Raw genomic sequence first — 7,162 nt, forward strand, 5'->3', positions numbered from 1 at the left:
ATCTTCTTTACACGCGTATTCCTTATTCTTCGGAGGTGTATTTTAACCACCTTAGTTTTGTCACGCGCCCTCACATTTATTATGAGTTCGGTCGGTCGGCCACGTTCGTCTGGTGCCTACCGGTACAATTACATTTAATCAAATATATTATTTAGCATTAATATTAAGAGATTATATTTTTTAGCAAGTCTCACCTTATTAGTTACTAAGACTCCTTTTTATTATAATTATTGATGATTCTTCAGGATATTTTGAACAAATATGATAATTGAAAATCTTGCAAAGCATAACTGAAATAACTGAAACAAAAGTGAGTATAATAAACTGTCCAAGACATATATTGTAATGTATTTACAAATTATTATAATAGTGATTAATTTATCTAATTTTTCTTTACTTTCATCAAATTTTATCTTTTTTCTATTGTTGAAAAGTTTTTAAATTTTACTCTATGTACACTGGAATCATTATTTGAAGCACAAACTCATTTTCTATTTTATAGTCAATGAACAATTTCTATCCATCTATAATTTTAGAGTTATATATTTTAATTTTATAAAACACTTACATATTATTGAAAACACATCTGAGCTGTTATTATTTTGTTCCTGTTAAATGTAACAACACATGAAAATGTTAGGTGAAATAACTGAAATGATAGAAATACTATATACAATTTGTTGAGGTAAAAATTTTGCATGTGACATTTTACTACATATGTATGCAAAACCTTGTTAACATTTGAAATTTTCATAATGTGTTAACTAATTTTATTATATCAATTATTTTATTTTATATATTAGTTTTAAATTTAAAAAATTATGTAAATAAATAAAGGAGTAAATGGTATTATGATAATAAATATTCACTATTTAAAAACTAATTTAGTAAATAATATATTGATAACTAAATTGGTTTCCGTATAACATATTCAATAAACTAGTCTATATATAATTGTTTATAAATCACAATAAAAGAAAATAGTACATAATTTTATAAAATTTAAATACTAAAAAAATAATATCTAAAATAAGATTTTAATGACAAAAAATTTAAATATATTAATCAGGGAAAAAACTTAATATCTAATTTTATTTTTTATTCACAAAACATTAGTCCTTGAAATAAATTAATAATAATTAAAAAATATTTCTATTTATATTTCAATTAGAGACAAAAAAAAGTTGTTTCTAAATAAACAAATTTTTTTATGACCATTAGTCACTAAAAGTATAATCTCTATTTATATCAAAAGTTTTTATTAATAATAAAAACTAATTTAACTTTCAATAATTTTTTATTTATAAAATAATTTTTGATTTAGTGAATATAATAATTAGTTATTTTTATTTCATCCATCATAATCATCTCTCACGGCAGTATTGGAATGCATTACTATCAATGCGCAAATTTAAAACAAAATTGGAAACAATATATACGAAAGAGAAGTAAGAATAAAATATGAGAATGAAGATATCTCTTAATAATCTGAAACAAGAAAGAAAACATCTAATAATTGTAAAACAATATCATAAGGTAGATTTTGAATCTAATTTTGTACAAGGAAAGAAGATTATAAAGCAGACTCAGAGGAAGAAAAAAGGAGCATAATATGCAACACACTCTAACCTAGTTTTATTTTATTTTTTTCTTTTTCTTGTTTTTGTCTCCGCATGGAATGCTAAAATCTTTTTGGTTGATTCCTTTGTAATTCCCCATGAGTTTTGAAGTTTTGATGAATAAAAGTTTTATTTTTTTATTCTTTGTAACAGTTGTTTTAATCTTTTAATCTCTTGGAAATTTGGTTTTTATGAGAGGTTGTACTTGAACGCACAATTGAGAGTCTTCCTTGTCTTAAAATTTGGTTTTTTAATTAGTTCGCATTATTCTGATTAATTTCTTAGACGCATGATTCAGGAGAGAGGAGAGAAACATCCCATACATGGATACAAGTGGCATATTGAATACATCAGTAAACACATGTTTTCTGATAAGATTCAGTTAAATTAGATTGACACATGTTTGATTTAGTTTAACATGTTGATTTTTATAGCAATGTAAGTTCAAGAGGGGAGCGGGGGTGAATTGTACTTAGACTAATTTTCGCAAAGATCAAATTATTCAATCCTGACTGAAAAAACAACTGGTTATTTTATGAAATAACTTATTGAAATTTCCTTAACAGAATACCACCTTAGGGAAAACAATAGATTGTCTACAGAAACAACAAATTAATATTTTCTCTTAAGCAAATTCATAACCAATTTCAAGATATTCACTTAAAGAAAAATTTATCAGATTATTCTTGAATAGCAGCAGTTCTTGATATCAATTTAAGTCACCCAGATTAAACAGATTAAAACTCAAAATAATAGATTGAAATTCTTATTCTAGTCTCAATCAAGAAAAATTAACAGATTATCTTTTCAGTTAACAAGTTAACTGATTAAATTTTTTATAACAAAACCAACAAGTAAAAAACAATTGATTAATCTGTAAAACAACAATTTTACACTCAAGGCGCTTTCACATGGTTTTTCCCTTCAAATCAAAAGAATACTAATTTTTATAAATAGAACTCAATTTGTTGATTTGAGAATTAGATATAGTTTGTGTTAACGAACCTGTAGAAAAATATCCGAGTAATCTCTTCCTTCCTTATCCAACTAAAATTGCATTTTTTTATTTTTGCAATAACAGAAGAAGGAGAATTTCTTCGATTGAGTGTATGAAAAGTTTTTATACTTTGTCTTTCAAGCACAAAATTATCGTCTAATTGTATATCATCACGAAATACTTGCGAGAATCTAAAAAAGTTTTTAAAATACAATTCAACACTCTCTTATTATGTTTTACCTATTTTTTCACAGTTGAAGATGATATTTTAAACACTACATATTTATCTAGAAATTATTTTATCGTTATTTCTTTATTGTTATTTAAATTCACATTATGAAGACTTAAGTTCTATTAGACCTTTTGTCACGAGACTTGGTAATATCATTGGATGGTCTTATAAATCTATCAACTATCAGAAAAAAAAAAAACATGTTAAAATGTTCAGATAATACATTCAAAATTATACAAATAAGTCATATAGAGTGTTTATTATCATTAAAACTCATAGATAATGTACTAGTTTTAGACCGTCTAATGGGACTTGGAAGATTAGGCACATGACCTGATTAGTGTTCCACTTATTACAACAAATCCAAGGAACATTAGTCGTAGCAGTAAATGCAACACAAACTAAGGCAAAATCACATTCAAGCCATAAACAAGTAAAACTCATCGTTTGAGCTTCTTTAATGGCATGTATAACTCCATAAAACTCAACAACCAAAGCAGTTTGAATATCTAAGGAAAGAAGAGAAACCATCAATAAACTCACCTATACTCCCATGAAAAATACCACCACAAGTAACAAGACTAAGAGAACCCCTAGCAGGATCATCATTATTAATTTTAACCCAACATGGTGAAGGAAACTCTCATCTAACAGGAAGAGGTTGAAGAACTTTTTCACTATGAATATTAATATAAAAGAACTTAAGCAAATTGAAATTAAACATATCATTGGTCATATAGCTTTCAGACAAATTACTCAGTAGGCAAGTGAAATCTTTAATGGTGTAAATGGTCCTGGAAAAATTAATCTTAACTTGAAATCTAGCATAATTTCTCATACGTCATATCATCCAAATAGAAAGCATTTTGACAACAAATTTAATCAAATTAACATATGACTTAAATTTTAATTATATTAATTAAATAGTTACTAAATTTTATTAATTTATAATTAATTTAAATTATAATGTTAACTAGTTATATATATACATACACACGTGTATAAAACTAAGACACTATTTTTAATATCTTTAGTAATTTTTTTAAAATTCATTTAAGCAATAATTATATTAATTAAAATATTATTAAAATATATTAAGATAAAAATATAACATTTTAATCAATTATTAATTAATAGAATTTATTAATATTTTAATTATTGTAATTATTGACTTATCATAATGAATTTTAAATGTTTTTACTAAAGATATTAAAAAAAAATTAGAATAGTGTTTTACTTTTATACACTTGTCTGAATGATGATATTATATTAAGTAGTTTTATTTGGTGGATGTGGTAATGCATATAAAATAAGGTTATTGGTAATGTCATTTTGTTCAATTGATTCAATCTAGTTCGTAATTATAACAAAGCAATTGCAATGGTGAATGATGAGGCATTGGTATTGGAAGGTAAAATGAGTTCAGTGTTGAGCCTGATGAAGAAGACTTTCTATTCGAACAAAGAAATCTTCCTTCGTGAACTTATCAATAATGCTTTTGATGTAAGTTCTCTTTCAATTTTGATTTTATATTTGTACATTTCTTTTCTAGAATTGTTATCAATCAATGTATGCCTCCACAGGCTCTAAATAAAATTCGATTTGAGAGGCTTGCAGACATGAGAATTTTAGATGATGAATTGATGATTAGATTGATACCTCACAAGGCTAAGAAAACACTTTCTATCATCGATAATGGTGTTGGCATGACCAAATATGGTAGGAAGGTCACAATGTTTTATTTTCATTTCTATTTAATGGTTATCAAATTATTTTCATTTGTATTTAATGGTTATTAATTGTAGTTTCGTTGTGTTTGTTTTAGATTTGGTCAATAATTTGGATGTTGGATTCTACTCAGCTTATTTAGTTTCTCAAAAGGTTATCGTCACCTCTAAGTATAATGACCTTGATCAATATATTTGGGAATCTCAAATCGATGGATCCTTAATTGTCACTAGCGACATTACTGCCCAAAAAATTTCAAGGGGAACCAAAATCACCCTCTTTCTCAAGGACGATCAGGTATCTATATTAACCCATCCCCAATTTTTTTTGTTATTTCCTTTTTCTAACTCATTTTCCCTTCATTAGTTGGAGTACATAGAAGAGAGCACCATCAAGAATCTGGTTAACAAACACTGCCAACACATTACCTATCCTATCTACATTTGGAGTAAAAACACCAAAGACAATTGGCAACTCATTAACTCTTGGTTGCATAAGCAAGAGATGAAGAACAAATTTGTGGATGAGAAGCTTGGAAATCACTTACCTGATGATCTCATAGTCTCGATTCTCTTCAAACTTCCTTTGAAATCTCTCAAGAGATTTGGAGGCCTCTGCAAATCATGGGCCCTCTTGTTTGAAAACTCTCATTTTATTGACTTATTTCGTAATAATGTCATATCTAGTCACCATTCCTACTATGATGATACATCTCTCATTCTATGTCTCTATCAATATTATAATGACCCGATAAAGTATGAGTCCTGTTTATTTTTACTTAATGGTGAAAGGTTTCAGAATATAGAAAAATTAAATTGGACAAATCCACTAGAGGATCACCCTTTTGAAAAATACATATTTAGTTATTCCAGTGTTAATGGAATTCTTTGCTTTTACCTAAATTATTATAACCAATCTATGTATTTATGGAATCCAGCTACAGGTGAATTAAAGACCCTTCCTCGTAGTCCAACTGAGTATGTACCACATCATGTCAAGCTTTATATTACAAATGATGGCTTTGGTTATGATTGTGTAAGAGATGACTATAAGGTGATTAGAACTGTGACGTTTGGTGACAATCTGGTTAGTGTGATGGATCAAAATCTGTTTGATATTGAATGGGATTTCACACCCATATGTGAGATCTATAGCCAAAGAAGTAACTCTTGGAGGAAAGTTGATATGGATTACGCTTTTTGTTCAAATGGTGGGGAGAACAATTTGTACTTAGATGGAATGTGTCATTGGTTAAATACTTGGACTTCTGATCAAGATTTTGAGTTTCAACTTGATATTTCATCTACTGATGGCCAAGTATACTTGGTGTCATTTGACATGAGTAATGAGACATACTGTTCAACCGTTGTGCCCATAGACATGCCCATAGATGATGATTTTGTTATATATGCTGTGGCCAGGTTCTTGTTTGTCTTAAATGGGTCAATTGCTATGATGTCAAATTATCAAGATAAAACTACCTTTTACGTATCAATTTTGGGTGAAGTTGGTAAGAAAGAAACATGGAAGAAACTCTTCAGTTTTGATCCTTTACTTGGCATTGGAACACCTATTGGAGCAAGGAGTATGGGCAATATACTTTTCAAAACAAAGGATGGTCAACTAGTTTGGTTTGACTTAAGTACCCACAAAATTACCAAGGTTGGTATCAAAGTACATCCTGGTATAATGTTCCATATGGTAATCTATAGGGAAAGTCTTGTTCAAATCCAAGGAATGAACAGTTAATTATTTTTGTTGTTATAACCTAAGTTGTTTTAAAGGTTTCTCTTGTATATGTACAAATGGGTTGACAATTTCAAATTATAATTAAACATAAATAATAAACTATCCAATCCTTTGATAATAATTATAAATTTGTTTTGAAAATTTGATTTTTTTTATCTACGTTCTTATATTGGTTCTATTTCAACTTTAAAAATAATCTTTTATCTTTAAGCATGTGTTATTACCTAATGAAGATTTTTTTTTTTTATAGCTTCATCTATGATAAGGGAGAAAAATAAGTGGTTTATGAAGGATATTTGTATGTGTTAAGATATATTAGTATAATAATTAATTATTTATTTTACTTTTATTCCTCTTTCCTTTTCTCCTATTGTACTTAAGTAGAAACTAAACAGATCGAGAACTGCTAAATTTTAAATATACTGTAATGGAAATTTTTGAAACAAAATGACTTAGTGTCCTTTGTAAATATATGACAAGCATGACTTTGGAATATCGACGTGAATGTACAAAATCATGTTGGAATGAATGACGAGTCCAACAAAAAGAGTTTTAGTGCAATAATAATTCCAAGAACAAAAAAATTGGATCTGCAATACACAAAGTTGCTTCTTCTCTAATATGATAAAATAATCGTTGTTACAACCAAAACTAAATGGAATCTTATCTTGTACCTCTTTTTGTTTTCCTTTTTTCTTAATTCTTTCAGTAAGAAGAAGAATAGATTGGTAATTATTTACAAATTTATTATAAATAAAAAGATTTTTTATAATAATAAATTAGAATTTCAACTTCCATGGCAAAGAAGTTTAAATGTTAAAAACTAGTTTAACTTCA

The sequence above is a fragment of the Phaseolus vulgaris genome, chromosome 4 (genome assembly GCF_051622355.1).
Source record: "Phaseolus vulgaris cultivar YP4 chromosome 4, ASM5162235v1, whole genome shotgun sequence".
NCBI lineage: Eukaryota > Viridiplantae > Streptophyta > Magnoliopsida > Fabales > Fabaceae > Phaseolus > Phaseolus vulgaris.